Source organism: Myotis lucifugus, unplaced genomic scaffold (assembly GCF_000147115.1).
Source record: "Myotis lucifugus unplaced genomic scaffold, Myoluc2.0 scaffold_291, whole genome shotgun sequence".
Taxonomy (NCBI): domain Eukaryota; kingdom Metazoa; phylum Chordata; class Mammalia; order Chiroptera; family Vespertilionidae; genus Myotis; species Myotis lucifugus.
In genome coordinates this window covers 1,255,534-1,271,731 of record NW_005871339.1, presented here as the reverse complement: position 1 = coordinate 1,271,731, position 16,198 = coordinate 1,255,534, and the positions used below count along the sequence as shown (strand labels likewise).

The following is a 16,198-nucleotide window of genomic DNA, read 5'->3' as shown; positions in this document are numbered from 1 at the left end:
AAGAAATGGTCTTTTCAACAAAAGTGCTAAGACAACTGGATAGCCACATGAATAATAAAGTAAAACTCCTCCTTTACACCATATATAAAAATTAACTCACCCTAGCCGGTTTAACTCAGTGGATAGAGCATCGGCCCTCGGACTGAAGGGTCCCTGGTTCAATTCTGGTCAAGGGCACGTACCTCGGTTGCAGGCTCGATCCCCAGCCCTAGTGTGGGAGGCAACCACTTGATGTATCTCTCTCACATCGATGTTTCTCTCTCTTTGTCTCATCCCCTCCCTTCTACTCTCTCTAAAAATCAATGGGAAAATATCCTCAGGTAAGGATTAACCAAAAAAATTTTTAACTCAATGTATCAAATAACTAAATGTAAGAGCTAAAACTATAAAACCCTTAAAATAAAACACAGATGTGAATCTTTGTGAACTGAGATTAGGCAATGTTATCTTAAATGTGACACCTAAGCATGAGCAACAAAAGAACAAATAAATAAACTGGAATCATCAAAATTAAAACCTTTTGTGCTTCATAAGACACTATCAAGAAAGTGGAAAGACAACTCACAGATGGAGAGAAAATATTTGCAAATAATAGCAAATTATTAAGGAATTAGTAAAAAAATATTATCAAGAACTCTTACAAATCAACAATAAAAAGACAAACAATCCACAATTTAAAAATGGCCAAAGGATCTAAATAGGTACTTCTCCAAAGAAATATACAAATGGCCAATAAACACACAAAAATGTGCTCAAGGGCATCAGTCATTAGGGACATGCTAATCAATACCAAAATGAGACATTACTTCACACCCATACATGCCTAGAGTTAAAAAAAAAAAAATGCCAAGTGAAGATGTAAAGAAATTGGAACCCTCATATATTGCTGGTGGGAATGTGAAATGGTGCAGCCTCTGTGGTCAACAGTTTGCCAGTTATTCAAAAGGTTAAGCATAGAATTACTATATGGCCCAGCAATTCCATTCTTAAGTACAGGGGTCTTCAAACTACAGCCCGCGGGCCACATGCAAATACAAATATTGTATTTGTTCCCGTTTTGTTTTTTTACTTCAAAATAAGATATGTGCAGTGTGCATAGGAATGTGTTCATAGTTTTTTTTAAAACTATAGTCCGGCCCTCCAACGGTCTGAGGGTCAGTGAACTGGCCCCCTGTTTAAAAAGTTTAAGGACCCCTGCTTAAGTACATGCCCAAAGAACTGAAAACACATATGCTTAAAAAAACTTGTACATGACTTTTCATGGCACTTTATTCATAACTAGAGGCCTGGTGCATGAAATTCATGTGTTTGGGTGGGTGGGGGAGGGAGGTCCCTCAGCCCAGCCTGTGCCCTCTCATAGTCTGGGACTCCTCAGGGGATGTCTGACTGCTGGCTTGTGGCTGGATGGCTTTCTGCTGCTGCATAGCCTGCTGCTTGAGCTTCAGCAGCTACTGCACATGCATGAGCTGGGCCACCATGGTCTGTCCTGTGAACACCATCGAGTAGGTGAGTGAAACATGGAGGCAGGTTCACCCTGAGTTCCCTGTGCTTCCCTGAGTCACTGAGTTGTTCAGATTGACTGCCTTCTACAGAGAACGGCACCAGGATTGGGCCTATGCAGGCAATTGGACATTCCCTGAGGATGTAGCAGTGCGCCAAGTGGCAGGCGGCCAGGGAGGAGCCTGAATTGGGGCCTGGCGCCGCGCTGCTTGCACTCATCCTGGCTTGCTGAGCCTGCTGATGCCACTCGGTAGTGCTGACACCGAGTCGGGAGAGGCTCCCGCGGTGGCAGCTGCGCTCACCAGCCGTGAGCCTGGCTTCTGGCTGGGTGGCTCTCCCCCTGTGGGAGTGCACTGACCACCAGGGGGAAGCTCCTGCATTGAGTGTCTGCCCCTGGTGGTCAGTGCACATCATAGCGACTGGTCGTTCTGGTTGTTCTGCCATAATGGTCACTTAGGCTTTTATTATATAGATAGCCAAAAACAAGTGGAAACAGCCCAAATGTCTTCCTACTGATAAATGGATAAAGAAAATGTGATGTACCCATACAGTGGAATACCATTCAGCCATAAAAAGGAATGAAGTGCTGACACATGCTACAACATCAATGAATCTTGGAAATATTATACTACTAAGGAAAGAAGACAGACACAAAAGGTCACATATTTATGATTCCATTCATATGAAATGTCCATTATAGGCAGATTCCTAGAGATAGAAAGATTAATGCTTGCCAGGCACTGGAGAAAGGGAAGAATAGGGAGTTACTGTTCACAGGTATGAGGTTATTTTTAAGGTGATGAAAATATTCTAGACTTAGGTAGTGATGGTTTCAAAACCTTGTAAATATACCAAAAAATACTGAATCATAAACTTTAAAGGGTGAATATATGGCATGTAAATTAAGTGAACTGAAAGAAATTTTAAAAGAATAAAAATAAAATAAAAATATTTTTAGAAAAGAAAATAGGAAATGTCTATCAGCAGCTGACTTGCAATAAAGGAATGCCTAAAGAAGGTTATTCAGGCAGAAGGGAAAGGACCCCAGAATGAAGGTAAGAAATGTCAGAGAAAACAATGGAAATCAAAAAAACAAATAAAAATATGAATAAATCTAAATGACCACTGACAGCATCTTATCAAGAGGGAATATGCAAATTGACCATCACATCATCACAAAGATGGCGACACCCACAGTGGAGGCAGGGTTCCATAACACAAGATGGCTGCACCCACAACAGAGGCTGAGTTCCCGTAATGAGCCTTAACAAGCAATCAGCAGGGACCTGAGGCTGCACCCCCTACCCAGTGGGGCTTGACAGAGGACCTCAGGCCGCGCCCCCCCCCCACCAGGTGGGGCTTGATGGGGGCCCTGAGGCTGCGCCCCCCCACCCGGCAGGGCTTGACGGAGGACCTAAGGCTGTGCCCCCCTCCTGGCGCTGGGCCGGGGAACCTGAGGCTGCACCCCCCGCCCAGTGGGGCTTGACGGGGGAACCTCAGGCTGCGCCCCCCACCCAGCAGGGCTTGACAGAGGATCTCAGGCCATGACCCCGCCCAGCGGAGCTTGACAGGGGACCTCAGGCCACGCCGCCCACCCTGACGGCGAGCCGAGGGACCTGAGGGTGTGCTGGGGGACCTGAGGCTGCACCCCCTCACCCAGCGGGGCTTAGCAGGGGCCCTGAGGCTGCGTCCCCCACCCAGCAGGGATTGATGGGGGACCTGAGGCCGCGTCCCCCACCTGGTGCCGGACCAGGGGACCTGAGGCTACACCCCCACCCAGCAGGGCTTGACAGGGGACCTCAGGCTGTGCACCCCACCCAGCAGGGCTTGACGGAGGATTTCAGACTGCACCCCGCCCCGCCCAGTGGGGCTTGATGGGGGACCTCAGGCCACGCCCCCCGCCCAGCGGGGCTTGACAGGGGACCTCAGGCCACTCCGTCCACCCTGGCGCCAGGCCGAGGGACCTGAGGGTGCGCTGGGGAACCTGAGGCTGCACCTCCCACCTGGCGCCAGGCCGGGGGACCTGAGGCTGCACCACCACCCCCCCCCCCCCCCCCCCGCAGCCCGGCGGGGCTTGACAGGAGACCTGAGGCTGCAACCCCAGCCTGGAGCCAGGCCAGGGGACCTGAGGCTGTGCCCCCCCCGCCCAGTGGGGCTTCACAAGGGTGGAGCCAGCTGGGTCTGGATCTCGCCCAATGGGGGTGGGGCCAGCTGGGTCTGGGTCTCGCACGATTTTGAGGCACCACGGTGGGCAGGGACTTGACTCTGGGTCCCGTGGCGCGCCCCAGACTCTGACAGGAGGAAGATTTTCATATACATTTTACTAATTTTCTTTCATCTCTGACACTATTATAGAGAAAGGGCAAATAGCAATATTAAAATATTTCTTCTAATTAATCCCCTTTTAATGTGCATGAATTTCATGCACTGGGCCACCAGTGTAAAATAATAACACTTAATATTAATATCAGCTACTTGAGTTTAAAAAGGGTAAAACAGAGAGTGAGCCCGAGAACCAGGCCAGGCCCCAGTCTAGACTGCAAGGATCTGTCCTGTTTTTGCTTGGGTATCCCAGTAACCCAGCCTGCATCGATTTCTGGACCTTTTACCCCAGAAGTAGCAGGGAGCTGAGGACTAACCACCCTCAAAAGGAACTTTCCAAGCCACATTTGGAGCATCTTCCCAAATGTATACCCCATTGGGCCTTCATCTGATGTTTTAAACTAAAAAATAAAAAGGGTACACAGAATTAAAATACACAACAACAAGCATATATAAATCTGAAGAAGGTGAACGGAGTTCAAGTATTTTAAGAAACTATGATTTCTGCATGGCTCAGAGGAAGGTATAACAGCGTTACCTGGAGAAGTTAATAACACATTATCTAATTTACATGGTAACCATATACACACAAAAGAAAAATAGGATATAATCTCCAATTTACTGGAGAGAGTGGAAAAGCAGAATTATGTTTAAAAATCATACTAGTTTCAAATAATACAAGGAAAAAAACATAGAAAATATAGGACAAGAGAAATACAGGGGTGGGCAAAAGTATAATTGCAATTGTAATACAAGAATAAACTTCCATGTACTCACAACTGTAAACCTACTTTTGCCCACCCCTGTATATAATAAGATTGTGGATTTAAACTCAAATAGATGAGTATTTACATTCAATGTAAATGAGTTGAATGTTCCAATTAGAAGACAAAAGATATCAGACTAGATGAAAAAAATAAAATTGCATAATCTTTGCAAGTGACATATCTAAAGTATAAGAATATAATAAGGTTAAAAGTAAAATGATAAAAAAATAACAAAGATATCATGCAAATATGAGCCTAAAGGACTCTGGAATGGCTATATTAGCATTAGACATATTATACCACAAAGGCAAAGATTTATTACTAGAAATAAAGAAAACCACTAATAATAATTAAAGTCTCAATTCATTTAGAAGATAAAACAATTTTAAATTTGCATGCCCCTAAAAACATGGTCTCAAATTATATAAATAAAAATTGACAAAACTACAGAGAGTAATAAGACAAATCCATAATCATAATGAAACTGTGTAATTATCTTAGTAATATATAATAACCAGACAAAAATATAGGAGTAAGAAGATGTGAGTAATATGCTTATCAAGTTAGCTGATGATATATAACATTGAACCTAATTCTTTTCAAGTACACAGGAACATTTGAGAAAACTTACAATCCATATTCTGGGCATATGGCACATCAGCAAGTTTCAAAGGATTAAAATCATAAAGAGCAAGAAATTTGGGCAATGCAATCATGCTGAAGAATAAAATAAGAAAATACACATGTTTGGAAATTTAAAAATATTCTTCTAAATGACCTACAAATCAAAGAAAAATTCATAATGGAAATTAAAAATTACATTGTCGCAGTCTACATGGGCTATTGTAACAACCACAGCACTGGCGCTTAAACAACAGATATTTATTTCTTGCTATTTCGGAGGCTAGGCAGTGCAAGATCAGGGTGCCAGCATGGTCAAACTCTGGTGAGGGGCCTCCTCCGGCTGCCTTCTTGCTGTATCCTCACATGGCAGGGAAAGAGAGAGAGAGAGAGAGAGAGAGAGAGAGAGAGGGAGAGGGAGAGGGAGAGGGAGAGAGAGAGGGAGAGAGAGAGAGAAGTTCTCTAGGCTCTTCTTACAAAGCACTACTAATCCCATCATAAGAATCGCACACTCATGAACTCATCTGAACCTAATTACCTCTTAAAGGCCCCATCTCCAAGGACCATCACATTGGGGGTTGGGACTTCAACATAAGACTTTGAGGGAGGCACAATTCAGTGTACTGTATAGTATCTAGTAAACAATAATGAAACAACCTCAATTAAACTCTGTATAATGCACTTAAAGCATTATTTATAAGGAAATGTATCACCTTAAATGCAGATAGGTATTAGTCAAAGAGAAAAATTGCAAATTAACAAATTAAGTATTCATCTCCAATTAGAGAGAAAACAGCTACAGGAAAAGAATATTATGGGCCAATTTCACTCACAGTCTGGATGCAAAAATCCCAAACAAAATATTAGTCATTGGAATCTAATCAAAATATTACAGGAATAAGCTAATGAACAAGTTATGTTATACAGTAATCATCTAGGGGTGGTAGAATTAAAGGTTTTTATTCTGTTTTTTTATAATAATCTTTAGAAATTTTCTAAATGAGCACTCATTTTATGAATCAAAAAATATTTTTGAATTAATAATATTCTGATCTCTAATTTTTACGAAGTCAACTACTTAATGAATGGCAAGAAGGAAAGAACAAGGGCTAGCCACTAAATATCCATTTCATCTGAGTAATCATAGGCTACAGGACTTTATGTGTCTCAGTGTGTCTATCTGGTTGAGAACAAAGAAAGGGTGAGTAGGAGTAGAAAAGGATTTACAAAGATAGGGATGTGATAATAGCAATTCATAGGCTTTTTGCCCAGACATTAAGGGAGCAATCTCATACACAAACATGTCTATAAATAGAATCCATACTGCACTTTAATGAATAATTTAAGAGCACTTTGCAAACAGGGTTAAGAAAACAGAAACCTAAATGCTCAAAAATCAATAGTCTGTCCTATCCCAACCTGGTGAGTTACAGAAACGACGTTTGAGTTTCATATTATTTTTTTAGGAACAATGGAAGATGGATGGTTAAGTATCAAAAGATTTAAAACCATTTACAAGCTCTGACCTAATAATTCTCTACCTTTAAAATTTTATCCTTCATAAATAATTGGTGATACACACAATGATTTTTGTATAGAATATTTATCAAAGCATTATTTATGATGGTAAATATTTTAAAGCATCATGAATGTCCAGCTATAGGAAAGTGGTTCAATAAATTGGGACACCCATTGAAATAGTATGCAGTCATTCGAAAACATACTTTAAAAGAATATGACACAGGAAATGTGACTAATAATACAAAGTAAAAAGTTGTTCATAAAACACATTATGGAATTACTTTTCACTTTTAAAGAATATGCATACCATATATACATAAAAGTCAAAAAAAATATTGGCTATCTTTGTGGAGATTATGGACAATGTTCATTTTGTCCTTTATACTTCCTACTTGCTCCAATTTTTCTACAAAAACATTTGTATTAATTTTATAAATATAAAAGTATTTTTAAAAATAATAAAAAACAGACTCCCTCAAATAGAGTCAAACACCCTTTATCAACCCAAACCCACTTCTACTGAGGATAACTGGGAGGTCAGTATAGATCTGACACATTAGTTTTCTATAGCTGCATAACAAACTATCACAAACTTAGTAACTTAAGACAATACACACTTATTATCCCAATTTCTGTGGGTCAGGAGTCTGAACAGGCTTAACTGATTCATTTGCTTAGGGTTTCACAAGGCTGAATCAAGCTGTTGGCTGGGTCATGTTCTCATCTGAAGGCTCAACTGCAGGAGAATCCACTTCTAAGCTCACTCAATCCATTGGCAGATGTTTCCTTGCTGTAGGACTGAGGACCCCTGCTTCCTACTGGCTGTCCTTGCAGGCTGCCCTCAGCTCCTGGAGGCCACCTGCGTTTCTTGCCATTTGGGCTTCCGCAACATAGCCACTTACTCAAGCCAGCAAAGAGAGTCTCTAAATAAGTTTCTAGCAAGACAGAATTGTATATAATCCTACATAATAAAAGGCTAACATGCAAATAGACCGAAGAGCGGAACAACCAGAACAACTGAACAACCGGTCACTATGACATACGCTGACCACCAGGGGGTGTGTGCAGAACATGGCGGGCATTGGCCGCGGCGGGATGGTGGAGCAGGTGAGCAGGGGTGCCAGACCAAGGCGGGGCGCCAGTTGCTGTCATCGGGGCCAGCCTCTGGTGGTTACTGAAAATTCTTTGCTCCCGCATGCCGTGGTCCTGCCTGGCACTCACACTCACACCTGCTGCCAGTGCCAGCCCCACTCACACCCGCTGCCAGAGCCACCACTTGCACCCACTGCCAGTGCTGGCCCCGCTCGCACCTGCAGCTGGTGTCAGAGCCGCTGCTCACACCTGCTGCCGGTGCCCAGAGCTGGTCCTGATTACTCAGCACCATCAGTGGGTGCAAGTGGCAGCTGCCAGCCCTGATCACCCCTGAGGGCTTCTCCATCTCCCCCTGCTCCAGAGGGGCGATTGGGGCAGCATCTGCCACTCTCAGCCGCTGCTGTGGCCTGCCCTAATAGCTCTGTGCCATCAGCAGGTGCAAGCGGGGTCAACTCCCTCAGTGAGTGGGAGCGGCGGTGGTGGGAGCAGGGCTGCTGGCAGACAGGGGACCAGGGGCCGCAGAGGGAGGGGCTGGGGGGAGGCATGGAGGATGGGCCAAGACCCGCCCCTGTACCTACAGCAGCCTCACGGCCCACAGTTCCTTTCAAGGTGCACGAATTCGTGCACTGGGCCCCTAGTGTAACATAATCATGAAAGTGACATGTCATCACTCTTGCTATATCCTGTTGGAAGCAAGTCACAAGTCCCACTTCAATGGGAGCTGATTACACAAAGGCATGAAAACTAAGAGGTGGGGATCATGGTGGGGCCATCTTCATAGAGCCTGTCCACTATATGTAACCTCCCACTACAGAGCCCAAGCAAAGGGAGGAAGCTTGCACTTGAATGTGAAGACTCTTCTGATCAACCAACCACCCCTAAACACACTGAACCCTGCGCTCTACATTGCTGAAGCAGTAGAGTACTGTAAGAATTGAAGGGAGAATTCACTATGGATCATAATTAACACAGAGAATTTCAGCAGGTCTGTGCTAGTCTTGAAGGATGGCTAAGATTTAGATAAGTGGGAAGAATGAGAAAGGGAAATTTTTCCTCTGCTATAAGGAGAGGAAGAAAGGCAGGAATTCCCAAGGTGGGTTCTGAAGAGAATAAGTAGGAACACAAACCAATGTGCTATCTAACTTCACATTCTAATTGGTCCCTGGATGACCAACACACTTGCAATACCTACAAACAAGACCTAGTGAGGAACACTGTGTGAGTTTTGGCTAACTTTACAACACTGACATTAGTTAGCCTCCACAGTGTGGTAAATATTACTAATATTTACCAGTATCCAGTTGTACTAAACTTCCAGGATATGGCCACGTCCCTGCCCCATTTGAAACTAGGTGTGGCCAGAATGACTCCTTCTGGCCAATAAAATGTGAGCAGAATGAACCAGCAACCTTTATAAAGTGATTAATTGCTGGTACAAGAATCTCCATGTTCTAAAGGGGCCCAGAACTAGGACATTTAAGAAGCAATTTGCCAAACTTCTAGGGAACAAAAATCCCTCCTCAGAAACAATTACAGAGATAATGAAGTATCTCCTTGATACCAAACTAAAAAAGAGCAATGCAATAAACAATTATTATTGGTTAATGCTTCTAATGAATATATATACCAAAATTCTATATGAAATATTACCATATTGGATCCCATAATAATTATTAAATGCAGTACATCATGACAATATACATCCCAAGAAATCAATGATGGTTTGAAATTAAAAGATTAAAATATTTCATCTCAGTCACAGTTTAAAGAAGAAAAGTATAACATAAAATCATCTAAATAGGTACAGAAAACTATTTGATAAAATTCAAAATCTAGTAATGATTTTTAAAAAACATTAAATCAAATTGTTAGTAGATGAGACCATCCTTAACCTAATAGAAGGAATCTATAAAAATTTTAAAAAGCAAACCACATTTAAAGCTTTAAAAGCACTCCCTTTAAAGTTGAAAACAATATTAGGATAGCCTTATCACAACTTTTGTCTAGTGGTCAAAACAAAGGGAATAAGATAAAAAATAAATAAAATATTTAAAGACTAGGAAGGAAGAAATGAAATTATCATTATTTACATGGAGAAATTAGAAACAGATCCGCACACTTATGAAACCTGGTATTTTTCAAAGATAGCATTGCAGGTCACTGGGGAAAGAATGGTACTCAATAAATAATACTGTAGGGTGGTGAAGACCTGGAGGGAGGGATAGAGACTGGGAGCAGTGGAGTAAAGGGGGGGGGGTGTAAATGAGAGGCATCTATAATACTATCAACAATAAAAAATATATAAAAAAATAAATAAATAAAAAGTACTGGAAAATTCTAAAATTATGCCTCTATGTCACACCTCACACAAAAGATAAGTTCAGAGTAGAATATTAAAAGCAAATATTCAAAAAAAGATTTTAAAAGAACAGGGTATCTTATGACCTTGTGGTAACAAATAATTTTTTAAATAAGACTTTTTAAAAAAAAAAAACATTGGTGTTAAGCTTCTTTTTTTATATTTTATTTTTAATATATTTTATTGATTTTTTACAGAGAGGAAGGGAGAGGGATAGAAAGTTAGAAACATCGATGAGAGAGAAACATCGACCAGCTGCCTCTTGCACACCCCCTACTGGGGATGTGCCCGCAACCAAGGTACATGCCCTTGACCGGAATCGAACCTGGGACCCTTGAGTCCGAAGGGTGATGCTCTATCCACTGAGCCAAGCCGATTAGGGCTTAAATAAGACTTAATAACCACAAACCATAAGGAAAAAATTGATAAATTTGACTACATTAAAATTAAGCATCTGTTAATCAAAGCAGCATTTTAAAAGGATAAAAATAAAAATAGGACACAAATAGAATCCAGAACATATAAAGAAATTCTAAAAAGCTATAAAAAAAAAAAACCCAGGCAACAAATGGACAAACATTATATGATACAATATATAGAAGAGGAAACCCAAATGGATAAGAAGTCCTCAGATGCACTAATAATCAAGGAAATGTAAATTAAAACAGTGAGATATTTAATATCTACTAGACCAGCGGTTCTCAACCTGTGGGTCGAGACCCCTTTGGCTGTCAAATGACCCTTTCACAGGGGTCGCCTAAGACCATCCTGCATATCAGATATTTACATGACGATTCATAACAGTAGCAACATTAAAGTTATGAAGTAGCAACGAAAATAATTTTATGGTTGGGTCACAACATGAGGAACTGTATTTAAAGGTCCAGAAGGTTGAGAACCACTGTACTAGACTGACAACAATTAAAACATCTGCACATACAAAGTAATATTAGCAAGGATGTGAGGAAACAAACCCTTCGAAAGTACTTGAACAACAGCTCTGAGGTTGGAATTGGACCTACCCTACAACCCCACTTGTAAATGAATACCAAGTCTACTCTCTTCTGAGTGCTCAGCACAGAGGAAAGGTAGGGCCAGTGCGACATGGAATTAGATGCTGGGGGTGAAGCGGGGAGGACCCAGCAGCTTGCTAGGAGAAAAACTTTAAGTGGAACACAGGCCAGGTAAGATAATATCAGATGCAAATCTTGCCAGGAGATAAAACAGGGGATCAGAACCATGCTTACTTGGGGCAACCTCCTCCCAAACAGCAGCTGAATCCGTTTATCTTCTACAACCACTCTGATCATGTTATTTCCTCCTTAAACTTCACCAACTAAAACGTCCTAGAGCAGAGTCCCAACATGCATCAGTTCCCTGTGGATGCTCTAACAAATTTCCACAACGTTAGTGACTTAACACAAATTAATGACCTTACAGTTCTGGATATCTGAAGTCAGACATGGTTCTCACTGAGCTAGAATCAAGGAGTCATCAGGGCTGTTTTCCTTTCTGGAGGTTCTGGGGAAGAATCCATATTCTTGCCTTTTCCAGCTTTCGGAGCTTCAGCATTCCTTGGCCCATGACCCCTTCTATTTTCAAAGCCAGAAATAAAGGTAATCTTCCTCATTCACATCACTACGACACTGACTCCTCTGCCTCCCTCTTCCACATTTAAAGACTCTTGTGATTACTTTGGGCCCACCCATGTAATCCAAGATAATATCCTTATTTTAAAATCAGCTGATTAGCAACCTTCATTCCATCTGCTATCTTAAATCCTCTTTGCCAGGTAATACAACATATTCACAGGCTCTGTGGATAAAGATGTAGACTGCTTTAGAAGGCCATTATTCTGTCTCCCACACAAACTCTTCTCAACTCTCCTTACACACACACCTCTAGTGGAGTCCCAACCCTTTCAAAATACTCCTCATGCCTCTAGACTCAGCACCATCACATACCCTGTTCTACCATTACATCAACTATCTTGTCTTTTTCAAATTGATTTATACCCATCCACGCCCAAACAATTACAAGTCATCTTCCAGAGCTCAGCCCAAAGGCTACTTCCACTCTGAAGCCTTCTCAGATTCCCTGCCTAAATAAATCAACCCTCTTCAACACACTAACCCAGCTTTCTGTGTATCCCAATTGCAGCACTGGGCGTGGCCCCTTTAACCATCTGTTTACATGTCTTTTCTTAGGTCCAAAGTGGTGAGTCCTTCAATGATAAGAACTCTGGCTCATTCCCCTGTGGTTTCCCAGATCATATAACAGAGCCTGGCAAAGAGTAGACATCAGAAAGTATTTCTGAATCTTGGAGGAGGCTGAAGAAAGCTGCCCTGGGTTTTCTTCCACAAAAGAGATGCAAAGAGTAACCTGGGTTAAGTGTACAACCTACTGGACCAAAGAACTAGTTAAAGAAACATTGATGTTTTTATCTCTGACTCCCTCTCCCTTCTTCTCTGAAATCAATAAAAAGAAATATTTTTAAATGCTCACAAGAAAAACACCTCAACAATCTACTGCTTAGTTTAATGCACAATTTACTATTGTGTAGAAGAATCTCTATACCACAAGTAACATCCATTATTTTCTATTGCTAACCTGTGGAGCAATTTCAAGAGAAACGAAGGATTTATCTAATTTACAAAGATTTCTCAAAATTATAGAAGAGAGAGTAGATGTTGCTCCAACACAGCAGAGATGCCTGGCAACTGCCCAACAGCCCCACCACATACTCAGAAGGCTCTTTCGCTCTCAAGGAAGGGTGAGAAGCACCATGTCAGTGAGTGTGAGGTATGCTATAATCAATCCAGTTTAGGGAAGAACAAATTTCCTTTATGTACAAATATCTGTCTATATTATAATAAAGGTACATTTTAAGGAGGGTGGTTGTTAATCAAACAGGGTCTCATTTAATTTCAATGATTTGCTACTTGATGTCCATAGCTAACAAGAAAATTTCCACCTGGGGAGGAGATTAAGCAAGGGAATGGAACTGTTGAGTTGGTGAAATTATCCACTTCAAAAAGAGACAATAACATGGCTTGAGTTTTTAAAATGCACGCTTCCTTTCAGGTTCAATAAAACTCCCCTGTTCTACTTTTCTTTAATAGTGTGAATTCTGAAATTCATTTTAAAACATACTCCAAAAACCACTCTCACACTGGAAACGTTGAAGATGAAAAAAACAGATGGCACATATTCAGCACCATGGACAGTGACATCCGACTATGCCTGTAAGAGTCCTTGTCACCAGGGCTAAGAGATATCAACCCCCCGCCACCTCCCCCTCACCCCAAATACACAGTATTAATTCTAATGTTTAAGTTTTGGGGTGATTCTAACACATGAGCAGGTATTATTCTTTGTTATGGCCCAAAGGACCAACCTTCTTCACCAAAGGGAACAACTTCCATCTACCAAAATCTGATTCAGTAATCATTTTTACAGTTGAGCCCGGAGATTTTTGTGACACATGGCTATGAGTCCAGAAATTGGCTACAGGTCAAGGAACTGAAATTACTGAAACTGAAACACAGCATCCAGTCTTGAATGGCTAGATTGTTACAAGGACCTCATGGGACTTTTGCAAATATAAATGCAGCATGCTCAGAGCTTCCCTCTAACAGCAGAGAAAGAGATAGCTTCTTTTTAAACATTTAAGAAAATGAACAGGTGTTGAAACTTTCTCATAAGTACTTAAAAACAGTAACAATAAAGCTGTATATTTTCTCTAAACCTGAGTATTAATGACATCTGAAAAAGTGACATTCTGAGGTCCAATATCACCAGTAATCACACCACCTGTGGCAACACTAGCCACAAAGCCCTGAATTCTAAACAGGATACCCAATCTTTTTAGTTATAAAGACTCCTTTTACTATCAAACCTTTTCCACAACTTTGTAATATTGAGTATTAACTAAGAAAATACATGAAGTTATACAAATTTTAAAACACGAGTAACGAACTCGCATGTGTATAAACAGCAGCATCTACATACAAAGAGGAAACAATAGTAACCAACACCAGTTGGTCAGTGACTGTATTTATATTTGAAGACCCCTTGGTTTCCCGGATCTCCAAGTCTGAAAACACCATCCAAAACTTCTCCAGCTCCTCTAATGTGAGGATCAATGTGGTCTGCGGGGATTTTGCCAACAATCCCTGCAGAGTGCCACTGTTCTTCCATCTCTTTGGACCGAAATGGGCCTCTCTGAAACATTTTAAGATGATGAGTTGTTCCTGTGCATGAGACTGGCCATCAGCTATCTTCAATAGGAAAGCTGCCTTGCACACTCCTTTTGTTCCCACATCTAAGCCAAGTTCAAAGAACAGCAAAGGGGCAACGCTCACCCCTAAAAACAAATTAAATTTCAGAAGGATGTGTGAGGACCTGTGCCAGAAGAATGGCTCGAACTAGAGACCTGGTCAAGGCCTACTTGCCCTGGTATTCCTCTTGGTGAATCGCACACCATAAATCCTCATCAACCCGGAGAGTCCTGTCTGCTGACATGCAGGGCGAACAGGCCCTGGAGCCCGTGCTGCCTCGAAGGGGAGACGGGAGGAAGTGAACCAAACCCTACACACAAGATTTAAGATCTGACTTTCTGTTAACTTTCAAACGTGTTATGTGAGGAATATACCTCAGAGTCAGGAGAGAACATTGAGAAAAGCCACCAGGCAAAAAGGGAAAAAAATAAACTTTCACTGAACAATACTTCCAGAGCAAAAACACTTGTGGGAACAATAAGAAACACGTTTTGACGTACCCGCAAATAAGAGAAGAAAACACAGTGACCGAAAAAAAGAGGAACGTGCACTGCCTCCAGGTAACCTGCTGGCTCCTCGCTTTGACACGGGGTCCCCGGAGCAACGCAGACACCTCAGCCACCGGGCGGGCGGCGGCGGCGCCTGAGGGAGGGACGCAGAGGGCACCGCGCGGGTCCGGCTCTCCTGCGTGGCGCTTCGTCCCTGCGCGTCCGCGGCAGCTCCCGCGTCCCGCCGCCCAGGGCGGGGGGATGCAGCCCCACAATCTTTTCCAGTCACATGTGAGCAAGTTTAGGTCGTTTGAAACTTAAGCCTCAGGAACAAAATCGTGGCAGCTGTTGACCCACCAGCGAGCCCATCCGGCCGTTACTGAGGGCGGTGTCTCGCCGACAACTTCTAGGGGCGTGGGGGCAGGGGGACCGGCGGAACCTCGACACCCGAAGTCCCAATACCCACCGCCCGGCCGGCCCCCGGGCAGCCCCGGCTCCTCGGAGAGGTGGGCCGCGCGGCGCTAACCCCGAGGGCCGCGGGGAAGAGGGACGACTGGGGCCGATCCACCCGCCGGCCCACCCGCCGGCGCCGCAGCTGCCGCCCAAGTTGGCCGGGCCGGGCGGGGCCTCCGCTCTCTCGGCCTCTCGGGGACTTGGTCGGCCCGAGACGTGCGCCCCCCACCCAAAGTTGGCGGCCGCGGGAGGTCGCCGCCCCGGCCACGGCCTCCCAATCACCGCCTGGCCCGGACCCCGACCGGACCCCGACCCGGGTTTGACCCCTTGGCCCTGACCCCAACTCCCCACCCGGTCCCCAGCTCCACCTGTGGACCCCGCCCCCGTCCCCGCCCGCGACCACTCACTCACCAGAGGGCGTGCCCGCGGACGGGCTGGCGGGGGGCCGGGCCGGGGTCGGGGGTTGGGGACAGGGTGATCCAGGCGGTGCGGCGGAGCCTGAGGCGACCGAGTCTGAGAAGTCTGAGGAGACTGAAGAGATTGAGGCACTGAGGCGACTGAGGCGACTGAGGCGACTGAGGCGGCGGTAGCGGTTCTCGCGCTCCAGCGCGTGCTGCGCGCGGTGCTGCGCGCGGCGTGGGCCCGCCCTCTCTGTGCGACTAACCAATCCCGCGCCGCGCGCCGCCGCTGGCCCCGCCCCAGCCCAAGAGCAGAGTCCCGCGAAAACGGGGCCGCGGGCCAATCGAACGACGGAGCATCGAGTGGGCGACCAATTGGAGCTTGTGAAGCTCCCCC

The 16,198-nt window shown here is 43.9% G+C and overlaps 1 protein-coding gene across 6 annotated transcripts in view; it reads right to left on the bottom strand.

The window, feature by feature from the left end:
• The window catches only part of PCBP3 (poly(rC) binding protein 3), a 207,905-nt gene extending 191,915 nt beyond the window's left edge, over positions 1 to 15,990 (bottom strand). For 3 of the 6 annotated variants that reach the window (XM_023763565.1, XM_023763563.1, XM_023763560.1), the window contains exon 1: positions 15,815 to 15,989. The gene's annotated coding sequence lies outside the window, so the exon portion shown is untranslated. Of the gene's footprint in view, positions 1 to 15,814 lie in introns of all 6 variants that reach the window. The other 3 variants (XM_023763562.1, XM_023763564.1, XM_023763566.1) reach the window with 2 other exon arrangements.
• Between the last annotated feature and the right edge of the window lie 208 nt (positions 15,991 to 16,198).